Raw genomic sequence first — 20,266 nt, forward strand, 5'->3', positions numbered from 1 at the left:
TTATAAACTTGTGTTTAAATATAGTCGATCCATTCTTTCTGGCATTTCCACTCTCCACAAGCAGTCAAAATTTGTCAAAATAATATGCACCTCAAATAACAAATGTTCAAACCTTGAAAATCATAAGGTTTGAGCAGGTGCTAAAATGATATTATCCATGGTAGTTAAGTTATATAATAGCTAGAAGTACTGACCAAAAATCTCATAATAGTTTGTCAAACTTTGGACTTTCTTGAAAATTTGAAATATTGATCCGTTCCTTCTGGTACCCACTAACAAATGATTAACATCTTAAATAACCACAACAGTAACAAAGTGTAAAATTTTTTAAAAATCATTGGTTGCGTATTGTGTGAATAAGGTCTCCGATTTGGCTCAATTTTTGCGTATCTTAATACGTTTTCAAGCTTACCCAGATGTTAAGATCTTCTAAATTTGTAATACTTTGTATTGATTAATGCATAATGCATTTTTAAAAACGTATGGGCCGAAAATGGAGGATGTTTCAAAAAAATGTTGTAATGTCTTTGAACTTGAATCCAATTCATGGATTTAACTCGTTGGTATTTTAGGAATATTTTTCAAGAGGACTTATGGACCAGAGAGATGGATTTTTTAATTCCATAAAACTTAAGGACTAGAATCTATGGTTTTTAAGAATTGTTTTTTCTGCCAAAAATCGTGATTTTTTTAAGAATATTTTCACAAAGACTTCATCGTCTAAAATCGTGGAGATCCTGGACCCAAATCGTGTATTTGTAAATATATTTTTTAAGAAGTCCTGGCCGAAATTAGTTGGTTTTATCGAAAAACGTGCATTTTTTTAAGAAATTGTTGCAAGGAGATGCTGGTCTCAATACATCCGGCCAAGGTTGTGCATTTATTTTTTAAACATTTTTGAATACATCGTAGTTTTTTTTTTCAATATTTACAAAAACTTTCCGGCTACAACGTAAATCAAGGATTTTTTTCTAAATATTTTCAAAAATTTGTAAAGATATTTTTCAGAAAGCCTTTGCAGCCAAAAATATTTTAATTTTTAAATAGTTATTTGTACTGATCTACTGACCGAACGCCTTGAACTTATTTTAAGCTATCATGTATTTTCAAAGTTTTTTTTCTAGGAGCTACCACTCAAATATACTGGAATTTATAGAAAAAAAAAAAACTTCAAGGAACTATTAACCGAAAATAATAACTTTTTTTGAATTTTTTACACATGGCCTCCTGGGATCAAAACCGCAAATTTTTGATAATTTCAAGTAGCTTTCCCAAAGGCCGGTATGGCTCACAGTCGTGGAATTTTAATTAATTCTCCTGACACAAAGAAAACTTTTTAAGAACATCCTGGCCTATGTCGTGAATTTTTGAATAAAAATCGTGATTTTTTAAAAAAAAAAAATTTTAAGAAATTGGTTAAACTGCAGCTCCTACCTTTTTAAGAAAACATTTTAGTGAAAATGGTGAATTTGTTAAGAAAAAATTTCAAAATACCTTCTAACATAGAATCGTAGATTTTTAAAGGAAAAAACATGATGGGCCGCATAACTGAACAGCGTTAAATAACGCTGGACAAAAGTCATGGACTTTATTTTAAGAAATCTTCCCCAACGAGCTTCTAACCGACAATTGCGGTTGTGTTGAGAAATTTTTTTATTCAGGGTTTGCCTGACCAGCTACATATAAATTGTTGATTCTACAAATATTTTTTAAGCAACTTCTTAAAGACAACGGCTTCCGCAACGCATTGTGGATTTTCAAATAATTTTTTTGTTGTTGAATATCTTTCGTAATTTTTTTTAAGAAAATTTGTTAAAGAACTTCAAGAAACTGCACCTTCTGACTGAAAAAAACATTAGGAGCCGCATAAACGAAAATCGTTAAATAATTTGAGAATTTTTCTCAAGGACTACCTGACTAAAGTCCTGGACTTTTTCAAGAACTCTTTCCCAACGAACGTATGATCGACAGTTGTGGTTGTGTGAAAAAATTGAAAAGAATGATTTTTTAGGAATTTTATTTAAGGTTCGCCAGACCAGCTACACATAAGTTGTTGATTCTATAAATATTTTTTAAGCACTTCCCGTTTTCATTAATTACGAATTTTTAAAGATATCTTCTTCCGCAACGAAAAATCGTGGATTTTGAAATAATTCTATCCAAGTTTTTGATTAACAACTCCTTGATTGTTAATCAAAAACATGGATTTATTTTATGAAATAGTGATCTTTTCCCAAAAAAAAAAAAAAATCATGAATGAATGAATGAGTCAAAAATCGTGGATGCCTTTTAATGGAAAAACTTATTTTTTCAGAATATTTGTAGAAGTTTATTAAAGAATTCCTGACCGGAAATCCTGAATTGGTTACGATCACTATTTGGTATTTAGTTATTTTTTAAAGCTGTAAGTTCGGCCGGGCCACACTTTGAATACCCTCCACCAGTTGAAACGAATTTGGTAATTTTCAAAAGAAAAAATTAATAAATAAATAAATAAAATCCGTTAAAATCTTAAAAATACCGAATATAGTCGTTATATTAGGTTATATACGACGACGTAGACCTACATAGGCAACTCTTGTCATAAGCCATTACAACATTCAAATGCGAAACTTGAAACAAATATGTAGCTCATACCGAATATAGAGAGGAACCTTTATATGGGGGCTATACCAAAACGTAGGCGTGCACAGGCAATTTTCTGCCTTAGGCTGTAGTATCCATCAAGAACTTCAAATACCAAATTTTAAAGAATTCCGGTGAATAATGTCGCTAAAATCATCAAAATACCGAATATCGGGAGGTACCGTTATAAGGGGGCTATACCAAAACGTGTACCTGCAAAGACAATTTTCTGTCTTAGGCTGTAGTATTTTTTACGAATATACCAAATTTGAAGCAATACGGGTGAATAATGTCGCTAAATTTATCAAAATACCGAATATCGGGAAATACCGTTATATGGGTGCTATACGAAGACGTGGACCTGTCATAGGCTGCAGAATCCGTTACGACCCTTTTTTTAATTAAATGATAATATGAAATGTAAACATTTATATGGTTGATAAACGTATCATCTATTGTTATACCTCTTCATTTTTTCCCTTTCAAAGTGTTGTTATTGTATTCTCAGCATTAACTGAATATATACTGCAAAAAATATATATGTAGGTGTATCAAAGAAAATTACCGATGCTTACAATAGCTTTTCAAAATCTAATAATTTACTTTAATCTATAAAAGGAAACCACGAATGAGAAAGTAAATTGAACAATAGAAGAAAAATCCCCTGAATCTCGCACTCTCACCTCTTTCCCACACAAATGCACATGCATACATGTATATGTATATATATTTTCAATGGAATACTTTTTAATTTGTTTTCGCTTACCGCTGCAAAAATTTGCTACATAATTAAAGGAAAGAGTGGAAAACCTCAACAGTGGTGGTGTTCCAATGCAATGAAACAGTGGCGGTGGCGGCGGCAGCAGCTGCAGTTTTTTTTTGCTGCACGACAGACAATCAACAACAATAAAACAACATTGCATCGCACAAAAAAAATTAAAACAATTAAAGCCTGAGGATATACTATTTTTTAAAGTTCATTTCGGTGCAATCAAAGCGAATAACCGAAGTGGAAATGAATTTATCGAAACGTTAACGGGCTAAAAAAATAACACAAAAAAAAAAAAACAAAAAGCGACGATAAAGACGAGGCAGAAAAAAATGAACACGAGAAACGTTTTGAAAACAATGCCAGCCAGTTGGAAATTTGGGACAATTTATTAAATGTTCAAAGAAATCATACATTTTGAAGGTTAATATTTCACCATTTAATTTTAATTCATGGAAATATTCAAGGATTTTTATGAATACTCTCCATCATATTAATTTTCAAATTCTTGTCATAACATTTCGCTCCGCAACGAACTTGTACTTGATATTGTATTCTCTTTGAAACTCCCAACAATTGTCTGCAGCCTAATGGTATGTCAAATATTTCAAATAATATATGAGTGCCTAAAAGTAGACATTGTAATTATGCATGCATACAGAATATGTAAAGCAGCACTGGCAAGTAGATTATAATATCAACTTACGCACACATACAGATACTCATACACACACCCACACATTTATATTAAATACCCACCCGCATTCATTCTAAGCATATTTTGAGGCTCTCACAAAGTCAATAATTGAGTTGCAGCAAACTGCTCCATTGAACGAGAAATGATAAGGAGCCTAAGACGAAGACATGGGTGGGCGAGATTAGGCCTTGACTGAAAATTTCGAAAGGAATTTACATAAATATTTAAGTAGTTTTGGATAATTTAAGAAAATATGTAAATATTGATTTTAACTCGACTTGGCATAAATATATTTTCCTCTTAAAATCTAATATTTATGAGAAGTGTTTGTACGTTAAGTCAATTGTTGTTGGCTATTATTTAATTATTGAAAGTATTTTAAAAATTTATAAGAACCAAATTATTAGTTTCAGTTGAGAAAATTATTATGACTATTCATTGAACAAGGAAGGTGGGAAAAATATTTTAAAGTGGGTATTGGGACGACTGGTTGGGAATAATTACACACTGCGTAACATAATGTAATAATGTAACAATTATAATGTTTTAATTTTTTTTAAATACCACAGAACTTTAATCATATCTTTCAACAAAGGTATTCTGAGATGGTGCTACTTGAGGAAATCTTTAAGGCTTTTGTTTAATTCGCGCAATTTCCAATCTCTATGAAGATAAGTCACAATTACTGACACTTCCAAGGCTGCAAAATCAAAATCATGGTAACGTGGAGAAACAATTTTCAAAAAAAAAAAAAAAAAAAACAAGTATCGGTCGGATTTGCCAACAGATGTACACCCTCAGCCACTGTTTGATTATTTAAAAATATTTTGACTTCTGTTATGCTTATTCAAACTCTTGACCCTCTATGAAGTGGGTTTGAAGAAAATGGGCCAATATTGTCAATTTCGTATCGGACCTAAATAAATATTGCGACGTCCCAGGTTTGGACTATATTGGTAACTTCCTTCACTTTACATGAGATATGTGATAATTTTTAGAAAATGTTAAAATGTGCGTGAGGTATATGGTCTACCGAAGTATTTCATTTTCATACTTCATCTACTACAGATAAAAATATTAGTATGGACAAAATTACAAGAAACTCGAACATTTGTATCCAATTTATGGGAAACAATAAAATCCATATTAATCTCAGGTTTCTGGTTGAGAGAAATATTTAGATTTGAATTTAAAAATTCTAACCATTTATGGGTGAGGTACCAGAAGGGGTTCGCAGATATATTTAATCTTCACAACAGATTAGCAAAAATGTTTGTATGTGGGAAATTTGAGGAGGCCGGGATGCTCTTTTCGCTTTGTCTAAGCGTTTTATTTTTCAAAATCTTGAACCCTATGTGGGGCAGATAACAAAATAAATGGTCCGATCTCTACCATCTTTATAACAGATCTTGTGCTGATGGAAACATTCCGATGTGCCAAATGTAAATGGAATCCGATGTTAATTTGCGTCTTATGAGGTTATTGAAGATTCAAAATTTCGACCTTTTGTGGGTGACCAGAAGGAGTAGAAGTAGTAGTAAGATATATATATATATATATATATATATATATATATATATATATATATATATATATATATATATATATATATATATATATATATATATATATATATATATATATACAAAACCTTATATTTGCCCCAGTTCTCAGTTAGGTGCAAAAATTTATAATAGTGCTTCCCCAGAAAGGGTCAAAATTTTCAATAATTATAACTCTTATTAAATGTGATGTGAGAGTCCGATTGTCTCCAAGTATCATACATCCCAATATTTTTGTAAAATCTAGTATATATATATATATATATATATATATATATATTTTTTTTTTTTTTTTTTGAAAATTTCGACCTTTCGTGAGGGAGGTACCAGAAGAAGTGGACCAATATATTCCATCTTAACACCAGATCTTGAGTTTAGAAAAATATTGGGATGTGTGAAATTTGAAGACAATCGGACTCGGACTTACATTACATTTTATAAGAGTTGTAATTCTTCAAATTTTTGACCCTTTGTGGGGGAGGTATGAACCGATATTATATATAATATTAGGAATTGCAAAGTTGGAGCTAAATCAGATTATCTCTTTGTGTGCAGTATATTATTTTCTTTGAAAATTTTGACATTTTGTGTGGGAGGAGGAAGGAGTGGACCGATATTGCCCATCTCCGAACTCGATCTAAGTTTGACAATAAAATTACGATGTATCAAGTTTGGATCAAATCGGATGCTTCCTTTGAGAGTTATCGTGCGCACCAGCCAGACAGACAGACGGACGGACATCGCTAGATCGTCTCCAAATGTCCTAAAACGGATTTGGTCCAAATGATATAAAACCATTATTTCGATAAGGCATGTTTTGACCTATTAAATGATATATACCCATATGGCTGAGGGTATAATAACAATTATATAATATTCAAAGCCGTTTTAAAAAATCTCAATTATATCCTTTTTAGAAGCTCTTTAGCTCCCAAAGACATTATAACCTTTAAAAAAATAAAAAGCTCTTTTGAAACACGCTCTTATAATGGCCATAGCCCTTGAAATAATTCATCAAAAATATTAGTACAAGTTAAATATTTAAATCCTAATACCAACTATTGTTATCAAACCTCAATTTGAAATGCCCACGAAAAAGGTCGATAATAACTACATTTGTTGTCCTTAAATGAATTTAATTGGATACTCCATGAAAATTAAAAAAAGTTCTTCCACAAAATACTCGGAAAATTCTTCATTTTTCGAGACCAAATCTTCAGCTATTTTTTTATGCACTCCTCTTTGTCTTGTCTCTGAAAAATACGCCAGTATATGGTATACGGAAAATTCTTCATTTTTCGAGACCAAATCTTCAGCTATTTTTTTATGCACTCCTCTTTGTCTTGTCTCTGAAAAATACGCCAGTATATGGTAATAAATATGAAAAAAATGAATGCAAAAATCCCGTAAAAAAATTTAAAAATCCAAGCCCAGGTTCATTAGGGCCCTGAAAAAAATTATCATCAAATGCTCTTAATAGTCCCCTAAAATTATTTAAAAAATCCAAGCCCATGTTCATTAGGGCCCTGAAAAAAATTCAATAAATGCTAATTTATGATGCTTCAAAAACTATTTAAAAAATCCAAGGCTATAGCCACTAGGCCCTGGAAAAAAATACTTCAAAAAAATTTTTTTTTGAAATAGTTCTCCAAAATTTTTTTAAATCCATGCATATGGCCACTTTAGCCCCGGAAACAAAAAATAGTAAAAATTCTGTTAAATAATCATCAAATCTGTTAAATAATTCTCCTAAAAAATTAAAGCCTATTGCCACTATAGTCCTCAAACAAAATTTAAAAAATCTTCTACTGGATTATCCTTCACAACATTCTTTAAAAACCCATGCATATTACCACTATAGCCCTCGAAAAAAAATCTTCTGGATAATCCTAGAAAATTCTCAGCCCATATCTATAAAATCCAAACACAGACTTCCAAAAATTATTAAAAATCTATATTGAATATAATGAAAAATTCATTGATTACAACACGAAAATCCTTAATTCAAGGTCTCTGCAGATTTCTCTCTCTCCCACCCCAACGAAATTATGATGATTTAAATATCCTTTGTTTTTGGTATTAATTATTTCGAACAACATGTTTGCACTTGTGACCACAAAATTAATATCTATGACCTAGAAAGCAAATCGTGTACAATTTGCAAAAAACAACAACAACAACATAAACAATTCTCCTCCCCCTCACAAACCTCAAATTTGCATGCAGTGCCAAAAAATAAAGAAATAAACGATATCATTCGCTTGTTTCATTCGTTGGCTGTGCAGCATGAAACCCAAAAAAAAAGGTGAATTTATAATCTCAGTTACAGTTGCTAGTCCCCGTTTTGAAAATTTACGAACAACCTTAACCTTAGCATTCAAATAATAACAATAACTGTAACAATAACGATAACATTGAAACAACTAACAATCATGACTATATCCCGAACGAAACAACATCAACCGACCATGTCAGCCAACAACGGTAACGTCAACAAAACCAACAACGGAACACAGTATCAAAAAATGGTCAACACCCACAAGAGTCGCACACACTCACACATATCCACACGAGAATATCCTTGATATTTTTATGTCTTTATGTTGTTTTCCCACCCCTCCCTCCCCAAAAAAGTCACCTATCTATCTCTCCTCCCCCGTCCCTCTTCATATTTCTTTGTGTTCCTCAGTTGTTTAGCTAGCTAACTGATTTTTGCTACAGATTTCCATGGCGACAGTGAAAGGGTAAACATGGCTGTGCATTTTCCACAGCTCACCTTTTTATCTAAAATTGAAAATATTTGCATAAACTACATAAAAATCTTATCATAATTGCATCCTGGTGAGATGTGGTGCGGTGATATCTATCGGCTAAGAGAGGATGGTTCAGCTCGACAAATCCCATCCAGTCAGCCAGCAGCCAAACCATTACCACAAAACACTCTATGAAAACGCATTGAAAATGAAGAAGACATTGCAGTACATGCCACAGTGGAAAGTGTAGAACAAGAAAAGCAACAACAACAAGCAATGTCCGTCCGGGTGCAACATCGGCAACAGTATTTACTTTAGAGCGAGAGACGATCCCATGAACATCGACTATGATGGCAAAATACAACTACCTATTGCAAATAAAGATGCGTGCAGGGGTAGTTACTTAGATGACACGCTTACATTGGGGCACACCGTGGTACGTGGGGAAGCACCAGGAATTCGTAAATATTAACAAGTAAAAAAGCAGTAAGTTCGACCGGGCCGAACTTTTAATACCCTCCACCATTTGGAACGAATTTGGCAATTCTCAAAAACAATAAAATACGTTAAAAATTATGTTAAAATCTGAAAAATACTGAATGTAGCTGTTATATCAGGGTCTACACGACGACATGGACCTGCATAGGGAACTTTTGTCATAAGCCATTACAATATTCAAATGCGAAACTAAAAAAAAAATCAGTGAGGCTATACGAAGACGTGGAGCTGCACAGATCATTTTCTGTCTTTCTTCCATTTCGAAATTTAAATAGAAGATTTGAAACCATTCCGGTGAATAAAGTCGCTAAAATCATCAAAATACCAAATATCGGGAGGTACCGTTATATGGAGGCTATATGAAAACGTGGACCTTCATGGCCCATTTACGAACTTAACCTGCCTACTGGAAAAATAAAAACGTGTGCAGAATGTTAGCCTTCTATCTCAATTCGTTCGAAAGATAACGAGATTACAACAGACAGAAGGACGGGCATAGCTAAATCGACTTAGAATTTTACGCTGATCAAGAATATATATACTTTGTTGGGTCTTATATGAGTATTTCGATACTATGGTAGAGGATATAAAAACTGAATTTATGGTTAACTTCGTACTTAATATGAGTTGTAACGTGATAGGTGTCACATACATACAGGGTGAGATTTTTTTTTAAATTCTATTGAATGAAAGCAAAAAAATGTACGAAATAGCATCAAATTTTAGAAAAAGTTTAGATTTGGTCGAATTGGTCTCCTTAGTCAGGAATTATGCACTTCAAACGTCCAATGAAACCTAAACACGCTGCCTGAATGTTGCTTAGCGGTATTTTGGCCATTCCCGGCGAAGCGCTTGGTTGAGGTTATCGACACTTTGGTATTTTTTAGTGCCAACTTTGCTTTCCAAAATACTCCAGACTCAATAGTCCAACGGATTGGTATGTGGAGATTTTAGAGGCCATTGTGCGCTGGAAATGAAGCGAGGAACCTCATTTTGTAACCATTCTTGGGTGGCGCGTGCTGAGTGATATTTGTAGAAATGTTCAAGGTCTGCGGCCAAAGTGTTTGCGTGCCCAAGGCTTTAATACACTCTCCAGAATATTTTCACGATAACATTCGGCATTTATTCTGATGCCACGGTCGATTAATACGGGCGGAGAGCGATCATTGGCTGTTATGGCGGCCCACACCATCACCAGGCCGGCGTTTGAGTTCTGGTGGCCCACCCGAAGGTGCACATTTTCAGCTGAACTCTTAGGCAAGGAAACAAGATCACATTTTTTTTACAAACTACTGAACAACGAATGCTTTCTCATCGGATAAAACCAAATTGGGCAGTTCACCACTTTCGGCCAAGCGAACCAACTCTTTAGCTCTTTTGAGAAAGAAAATAGTTCTGTTGCGGTGTATGTTCTTGCACTTTTTGGAATTTCAATGGCTTTATTCCGAGAGCTCATTTTTCAATATTTGCCTTAATGGAATATTACGATATGTACAGTCCACGAGCCATTTTTCGGCAACTGCGACGTGGGTTTCGATCAAGTCGCTTCCAGCGATGGTACGAGACACAACAGATTTATTTACATTTAAATGCTGGAGTGCTCTAACGATAGCCAAATATAAAGAAATCAATCTATCGCGCTTGAATTCCATCAAGAATAACTTGTTTTCTGGAAAATTCTCACCAAAATGCTTTTGAACGCTTCTAAACAATATAATGAGCTGTCACTGGAATAATTTTAACAGATGTCGGACGAGTAGCCTAGAAATGAAAGCAGTCTGAAGTTGGTTGCAGTTTTTTCATCTCACCCTGGTTTTCGTTTCGATTGACGGTTCAGGCTAGCTACAGCAGCGGGCTTACCTAAAGACGTGGTGATTCTGAAATTATGTACTGTCCTGGTTAACTGGAACTGTTAGATGAGAATTTCTTTTTTGGCTGGTCCTCATTAACTTGACTGGCACAAGAGCTTTGGGCTCTGTGTCCCAACAGGAGTTTCCGGCTGCAGTTCCAACCAAAATCTAGAGAAGTATCATAGAGGTAGACTAACAAAACTCCGACCACCGATACGAATTCCCGATAATTGCTATTTTCCACGAATTGTCACTTGATCCCATGCCTCTTATTCCCGATTCTAAGGAGAAAATATGGAACAAAAAATATTTAAATGTGTTTACCATATCATACTTTTTGCTAAAAACGTTCCAATGATACCAAGGACGAGTGGATATAGAATCATAAACAGAGGGGTCGAAAAGGGCATAAATTACAAAAGTTTGTACCAGAAGCGTACAAAGAAATAGACAAAAACCAGTAAAGATAGACTTAAAGTCGGACGGGCCGATTTTATGATACCCTACACCACTTTGCTATGGGAGAATTCAGTCATACACGCTATGAATATAATTATAATTTAAAGTTCAAAGGACTAAATATGCAGAAGCATTTGTATATTTTAAATTCGGACTTGTATTGTCCATTTGGTGCACAATTAATTTGAAAGCGGATAAAGATATATATGGAAGCTATATCCAAATCGGAACCGATCTCGATAAAATTTGGCAAAGATATTTCTGAGCAGTATTTGATATATTTCCTTGAATATCGTTGTCACGGAGTGCATATTGCGGCAGTGGGCAACAAATATAATGAATCTGATGAACAGTAAATATAGGAGCTATAGCTATATTTGAACCGATCTTCACCAAATTTGACATACTAGCTTCTAGACTCAATTCCAAATTCCATTCCATTTGAACAAATATTAGACGTTTGGTGTACAATAGAAAGTAAATCGGACGAAGTTATATATAGTAGTTGTATCCAAATATGAACTGACCTCGATAAAATGTATCAAATGTCTTTCTGAGCTGTATTTGATATATTTCCCCAAATATTGTTGTTACAGAGTGCATATTATGACTGCGAAGGACTAAAAATAAAAAGTCGGATGAACAATATATATGGGAGCTATAGCTATATCTCAACCGATTTCTATAAAATTTGGCATACTTATTTTCAGGCCAATTCCATACTATTCGGGCTGATATTACACGTTTGGTGCACAATAAAAGGCAAATCGGACAAAGATATATATGGGAGCTATATCTAAATTTTGACTGATTATCTCCAATTTTAATAGGGTTCGTCCTTGGGTCAAACAAATGATTTGTGCAAAATTTCATCGGGATAGGAAAATAAATGCGAACTGTACTTTGTTTACAAAAATACATGGATATACGGACGGACGGACATGCATAAATAGACTCAGAATGTGATTCTATGCAGATCATCAAAAGGAACTATGGGTCTATCTCGTTTCCTTCTGCCTGTTTCAAACAAATGCACAAAGACATAATACCGTGACCAACTTGTGGTGTAGGGTAAAACAATTTCGAGTGTTTTGACCATTATAGGGGGTTATAAAAAAAACGGGGATCTGTATGAAACTTTGTATCGATTTGACGTCAAAACGTTTACAGGTCGTCTATACAAAATTTCATATATTTACCATTGGCGAACAACCGAGCAAGGGTAAGTCGTGTTGGCATTTAACACAGCTAGAGAATATATATATACTTTACAGGGTCTTAAATAAATGTTTGATGCGTCACAAACAGAACGACAATCGTAATATGCCCTCTCATTAAATATTAAAATGAATACAAAACAGAAGATGCAATATCTTTAGATCACCATTTTGCGATCTAGTTCTCTCATTTCCACACATCCCACTGTGCACGATGGCTGTAACAACTGAAAGAGTTTAAAACGTACATCTTAATTTAGCGCCTTAAGCCAGAATGCTTATGTACACATTCACTTGTCCACAGCAACCGCACACACACACGCACATCCACTCACGTGAGCAAACACACGGATATCTGTGGTGTATCTGTAAGTGTGAGTACAAGCGTTTGTATGTCCAAGTACTTCGTGCATAAAAATGCACTTGCAGAATGCTCTAAATGGGAGAAGAATATACAGAAGAATAAGAAACTGTCACACACACACACTTACATTCACACACATTTCAAATTAACCAACATACAAACACACGCACACACAAATAGCAGCAGGAGCAAAACGCTTTACTGTGCTGTGTGTGCGTGTGATAAACTTCTGCGTCATTTCTCACCGAAAAACTGTTTGGCAAGCATCGCCCACTTAATCAAAACGTACATATTTTACATGCTGCCGCTCCTGGTCCTGCCCCTGCTGCGGCTGCAGCTGCAGCTACAACTACCACCACTGTTGCAGTTGCCAGTATTGACGGGGGCAAGGACTACTGTTGTCCTTTTTGGTTAATTTGTTATGTGGTCTTTTGTTTGCCAGCCTCGCCAGCTTGTTGCCATTCTTCTTCAGTTCAAGTGGATTTTATACGCTCGGTTGACTCGATTTTTTTATGCAGACATGCACACTCTTCCTTGTGTGCGTATGTGTATGTGTGTGCTCACAATGGAGTTCATTGATGTGCAGCAGTTTTCGTTGGGGATAGGCGGAAATGAAAATGTGTTGAGCTGTAGAAAGGTAAATATTTTTAAGGATATCAAATGGAAGCTGTTGAAATGTTGAGGATGATCCTCATTAAACGTGGGATACTTTTGGATGACTGGGTTACGGGCTTTAGTTTGATATCTGTTAATGAGATACTGAATAAGCCCCAGTATTAAAAATTTAGGAATAGCCGATAAGAATCCTGCCTACCAAAAATATGTTTGTATCCTAATATGGCAGAATGCTTAATGAATATTTCAATTAATATTTTGAGTACTGTTTTGGAATCCACACTCCACAAAATTGTCTATGCAGGTGAGGTGTATAGCTCCGATATAACAGTATCTCCCTATATCGGTATTTTGATTATTTTAACTAAAATATTCACCGCATTTTTTTTTTTTTCTTTCAAGTTTCGTATTTGAATGTTGTAATGGTTTATGACAAAAGTTGCCTTTGCAGGTCCACGTCTTTGTATAGACCTCAATATAACGGATACATTCGGTATTTTTTAGATTTTAACAGAATTTTTAACGATTTTTATTTATTTATTTTTATTTATTTATTTATTTTTTTATTTTGATAATTTCCAAAATTTTTCCAAATGGCGGAGGCCGAGCTTACTGCTTTTTTACATGTTTTCATTGATGCAGCTATGGAAGTGGAAATAAGCAATAAGCAAACAGACAATATGATTTTTCAATCAAACTCTGGAAAATGTTCTTATATATCAAGACCCAACCAGCAAAGACACGATCCTGCCAATGATGGACCATCTAAATAACGACCAGGAATGGACAAACCTTTGTTCAACATTTTGGGCCACAGCAGCAATATTCTTAGTCGTTCTTGATCAACGTGCACGCGATTTATTCTTCACATCACAAACTTTTCGCCACAGCTTGAATTTTTCTATCTATTTCAGTATTGCAGATCACCAGGTGCTTCTCGACGATCCATAATTGCTTTAGTTTTACCAATTAGACCACAAAAATGTCAATATTTTTATGGTACATTTTAATAATTTCAATGGCTAAATTTCTACGGAAGGTAGTGGTCACTTCTGATGTGGCATGTCGGGTAGTTCAAAATACCAAACACAATTGAATATTCTCAAGTTATAGCTGTATGGTCCCACTTCGGACCATGATCCAAAAAAAAGATACGGCGTCCAATGGAAATGGAATTGGATAGTATATTTGCGGAGTCGATGAGGGAAGCTCAAAATTTGCTGGGCCAGTGAAATGTCCCTCTAGTCATAGAAAGCCTTAGTTAACAATGGTCAAAAAGGGGTACTACTTTTAAACAGCCTACGTCGGAAGTTCCAGGACAGACAGAACGTTGTAATAAGAAACCAAGACCCCTCCTTCTCGTTTAATTTTCTTTCGCAATAACCGCTGCTAGCTACAATTGTCCTTAAGTTGTGTCACTTGGATACGATCAGCCACTGCCAGTAGCTAATCGAAAAGTAGAACTATCGATGGATGGATGGAAAGAAAACATGAGCTATAGTAAAAAAGGTTTCCGGACGAGTCGCAATATTATCATAAAAATTGGTATTTTAGATCTCGAGATCTTTATCTGAACAGCAAATCGCTTTATTGGTATTTATTAAAGCTATTGTTACCGCCACACTTCAATTGTACTTTATATAAATGGTCTGTATCACTTATCTGATCATCCAAACCGATTTATTCGACAATGAAGAAAATGCAATTGGAAGCAGAAAAAAAGTAAAAAAAAAAAACAGCAAAGTTCGGCCGGGCCAAACATTTTATATCCTTCTACATTTTGAAGAAACTTGAAAATTTTTCAAAAAATACCGCTCAAAGGAAACCCGTTTTATGGGAGCTGTAGAAGACGGGGTGCTACAGTGACCAGCCACTGCGAGTAGCTAGTCGAAACATAAAAATATCGATGGTTAGTATAAAAAGATTTTCGGACGAGTCGCAATTTTATCATAAAAATTGGTATTTTAGGTCCCGAGATCTTGATCTGAACAGATTATTTCTTCATATGTAGTCCTTAGGGCTACTGTTACCGACACGATTCAATTGAAATTAATATAAGTGGTTTATTCGAAAAAAATACCATTGGACGCCGAAAAAATTGAAAAAAAAAAGTAAAAAAGAAACTAATTTCGGCCGGGTCGTATTTTTATACCCTTCAACAATTTCAAAAAACTTGAAATTTTTCAAAAAATTCTGCCGAAAAATACCGCTCACAGGAAACCCGTTATATGGGGGCCATACGAGGACGGGGTCCTGCATATACAATTTTTGTCATAGGCTGTAATACCCGTTACGAACTTCACATACGAAATTTGAAAACAATTCCGGTGAACATTGTCCCTAAAATCATCAAAATGACGAGTATCGGGAGGTATCTTTATATGGGGATTATACGAAGACGGGAACCTTCATACGCAATTTTTTATCATAGGCTACAGTATCCATTACGAACTTTTAATACGAAATTTGAAACAATTCAGGTAAAAATGTCGATAAAATCATCAAAATACCGAATATGGGAGGGGGTACCGTTGTATGGGGTTTATTCGATATCGTGGACTTATATAGGCAATTTTCTTAAAGTACTCAGAAGGAACTCCTTGTGAAGAATTTCAGGCAACTGCATTGACAAATCTGGCTAAAATCATCAAAATACCGAATATCGAGCCACCGTCTTCGAATTTCACGCTGATAAAGAATATACAGGGTGAGATAAAAAAACTGCAACAAAGGCCATCATTTCTACAATTTTTTTTAAATGTTATTGAATGAAAGCAAAAAAATCGGAAATAGCATCAACTTTAAGAATAATTTAGATTTGTTCGATTTTGTCACCTTTGGCACGAATTCTGGTCTTCAAACGGCAAACGGTCACACGCTGCCCGAATGTTTCTCTGCAGTATTTTGGCCCATTCCCGGCGAAGCGCTTGCTTGAGGTGATCGACACTTTGGTATTTTTTAGTGCCAACCTTGCTTTCCAAAACACTCCAGACAAAATAGTCCAACGGACTGGTATCCGGAGATTTTGGTGGCCATTGTGCTCTGGAAATGAAGCGAGGAACCCCATTGTGTAATCATTCTTGGGTCCTGTTGGAATGTCCAAGATCTGCTGCCAAAATGTTTGCGTGCCCAAGACTTTAATACACCCTCCAGAATATTTTCGCAATAATATTCGCATTTATTCTGACGCCACGGTCGATTAATACGAGCGGAGGGCGACCATCGGCTGTTTTGACGGCCCACACCATCACCATGGCCGGCGCTTGAGTTCTGGTGGCCAACCGAAGGTTCGTATTTGCAGCTGACCTCTTTGGCAAGTAAACATGTTAATTTCGTTTGCTTACAAACTGCTGGACAATGACACTTTCGGCCAAGCGAAGCAACACTTTAGCTCTTTTCAGTCTATTTTCTTTCTGTTGCATTGTAAGTTCGTGGACTTTTTGGAATTTCAATGGCTTTACCCCGAGGTTATTTTTCAATATTTGCTGAATGGACTATTGCGATATGTTCAGCTCACGACCCATTTCCCGGCCACTGCGACGCGGGTATCGATCAAGTCGCTTCGTTACTTGTCGAACCATTTCTCCTGATCTTGTTGTTTTCATCCGCCCACTTCCTTGATGTCAGGCTATGCTATCAGTATCACGATAACGAGCGATGGTACGAGACACAAAAGAATTATTCACATTTAAATGCTGGAGTGCTCTAACGATAGCCACTTGTGGTTTTCAAGCCAAATATAACTTTTTTCAGGAAAATTCTCACCAAAATGCTTTTGTACGCTGGTAAACAATATAATGAGCTGTAACTGGAATAATTTCAACAGCTGTTAGACGATTGGCTTAGAAATGACAGCATTCTGAAGTTGGTTGCAGTTTTTCAGCTGAAAATGTGCTCCTTCGGTTGGCCAACAGAACTTAAGAGCTGGCCATGTTGATGATGTGGGCAGCCATAAAAGTCGATGGTCGCACTCCGCTCGTATTGATCGATCGTGGCATCAGAATAAATGCCGAATATTATGGCGAAAATATTCTGGAGGTTGTATTAAAGCCTTGGGCACGCAAAGATTGTGGCCGCAGACCTTGAGGTTCCTCGCCAGCGCCAATGTCACCAAAATCTCCGGATACCAATCCGTTGGACTATTGTGTCTGGAGAATTTTGGAAAGCAAGGTTGGCACTAACAATACCTGTGTCGATCACCTCAAACAAGGGCTTCGCCAGGAATGGGCCAAAATACCGCAGAGCAACATTCAGGCAGCATGTGACGGTTTCATTGGCCGTTTGAAGACCATAATTCGTGCCAAAGGTGACCACTTCGAGCAAATCTAAACTTATTCTAAAATTTGATCCTGTTTCCGAAATTTTTTGCTTTCATTCAATAAAATTTAAAAAAATGTAAAAATTATCACGTTTGCCTTTATTGCAGTTTTTTATCTTACCCTGTATATGCAATGGATTTATGAATAAACATTTTGACATTAAAACGCTGTCAAAGGTATAATTTTGAAAAAAAAAATTGTAAACATATTATTGCATGACTTTGCCTGCTTAGTTCTACCATGGTAAATATACAAAAATGTAAAATATACAAAAATCGTGAAAATTGTTATTTTGAAGGGACCCGGTCCTCAGGGTTATATTCTCTAAGAATCCGAAACGCCAAACTTCCAGTGAAACCTTTACACTGCTCTAAATCAGGAGGTATTGTTAAATGGGCACTATAACCTATAAAATATCGTGGAATTATTTAGATCTTTTGCGGAAATAGATTTTTCATACTAAGAACCCTCAACGAATCATATGCTGGTTGAGTTCTGTTAAAAAAAATCCCAATTCTGACACTTTCTCTATATCTCATACAAACACCAGCAAAAGGCATCAAAACTGTTTTCTGGGAAACTTCCTCTCCTTGCATTTCTTATGTTAACACACACACTAATGATCCTGTTCAAAGGTAGTCGTAAAGTAAACTCCCGTATAAAACCTTTTGAGCCTGTGTGGATTTGTCTTTTCATCGCCGGGGCTTAATTTATCCAGACATGGCAACAACCAAAGTGACAACAACAACGAAACGTTATTGAATTGAATCGTTTTATTTAAACTGGGGTGTACGATGTACCAGAACTGCAACAACAACAACAAATGTCAAACATTGAATGTTGCACAATGTCATTGTGGTTATCATTAATGATGACCGAGCAACAAACCAACCAACCGACAGACCAACCGACCGGCTCTAGTACTTGGTCCTTATAAATCCTTTTTGAAGATACGAATTTATATCTGTAGGCACTTTTGAATGTTTCTCATCCACTTGTTTGTCATCTTTTCGGTTTATCGGCAAATAGCAACGAAGCAACCGGCCAACGGACCGACTGCATATCCATTCAAGCAAACCATGAAGTGGCTCTGTCTATTTTGTGGTCTCTCAACAAGGATGTATGTGTCCTTTTGTCCAAAAAGCAGCATAGATCCTTGCTGCCACATTGTTGTGCCCTAAAGTTTATCCAATTAATTGCAAGTATTTTTAATAAAAGCTATAAATTAGATGACATTTACATAAAAGTGATAAGGGAATATTTTTTCAAGTGTCGGCGTGTGGATGTGCAATTGTGGGTGTGAGAGTGTGTGTGTGCGTTCAAATGCAGTCCTTCAAATCTGTTGTTTCAAATTTGAGTAACTGAAGGTTATCCATAATTGAGAGGTACTTAAATAAAGTGTTGTTTGCAAATATTAATTAAAAGCAATGAGTGTTCATTAGATTGTAGAATTTTGAGAAGAAAATAATTAAGACTTCCTGGGAATAAAAAAGTGGAGATTAATGAGAAGAAAAACTCATTTTTAAAAAGGAAATATTAGTGAATTACATCAGTTGTTAAGAAATAATAGCATTGCACAAAATAGGGTGAAACAGTCAGATAGGGGCTACACTCAATTTTTAGTATTACAGCCTTACCTAAAATTCTCCAGTAAGTCGACGTTTTCCACCACACAAGTAAAACACATATACAGGGTGAGATAAAAAACTGCAACAAAGTCAAACGCCATAATTTTTACATTAAAAATAATATTGAATGAAAAAAATGTCGAAAATAGCATCAAATTTTAGAATAAGTTTAGATTTTTTTGAATTGGTCCCCTTTGGCACGAATTATGGCCTTCAAACAGCCACACGCTGCCCGAATATTGCTCTGCGGTATTTAGGGCACATCATCACCATGGAAGGCGCTTGAGTTGTGGTGGTCAACCGAAGGTGCACATTTTCAGCTGACCTCTTTGTTTGTTTACAAACTGCTGGACAACGAATGTTTTCTCACCGGAAAAAACCAAATTCGGCAGTTCACCACTTTTGGCTAAGCGAAGGAACTCTTTAGCTCTTTTGAGTCTATTTCCGTTCTGTTGCGGTGTAAGTTCTTGCACTGTTTGGAATTTCAATGGCTTAACCCCGAGGTCATTTTGCAATATATGCCGAATGGAATTTTGCGATACGTTCAGCTCACGAGCCGCAGGATTCAATTAAGTCGTTTCTTTACTTTTTGAACCATTTCTGCTGATGTTGCTGTTTTCTTCCCTCCACTTCCTTGACGTCGGGCTACGCTACCAGTATCACGGTAACGAGGGATGGTACGAGACACAAAAGATTTATTCACATTAAATGCTGGAGTGCTCTAACGATAGCCGCTTGTGGTTTTCCTGCCAAATATGAAGAAATCACACCATCACGCTTGAATTCAATCACGAATAACTTTTTTTCTGGAAAATTCGCACCAAAATGCTTTTGTGCACTTGTAAACAATATCACTGGAATAATTTTAACAGTTGTCGGACGAGTGGCAGCAGTCTGAAGTTGGTTGCAG

This window comes from Musca domestica, unplaced genomic scaffold, assembly GCF_030504385.1.
Source record: "Musca domestica strain aabys unplaced genomic scaffold, Musca_domestica.polishedcontigs.V.1.1 1, whole genome shotgun sequence".
Lineage (NCBI taxonomy): Eukaryota > Metazoa > Arthropoda > Insecta > Diptera > Muscidae > Musca > Musca domestica.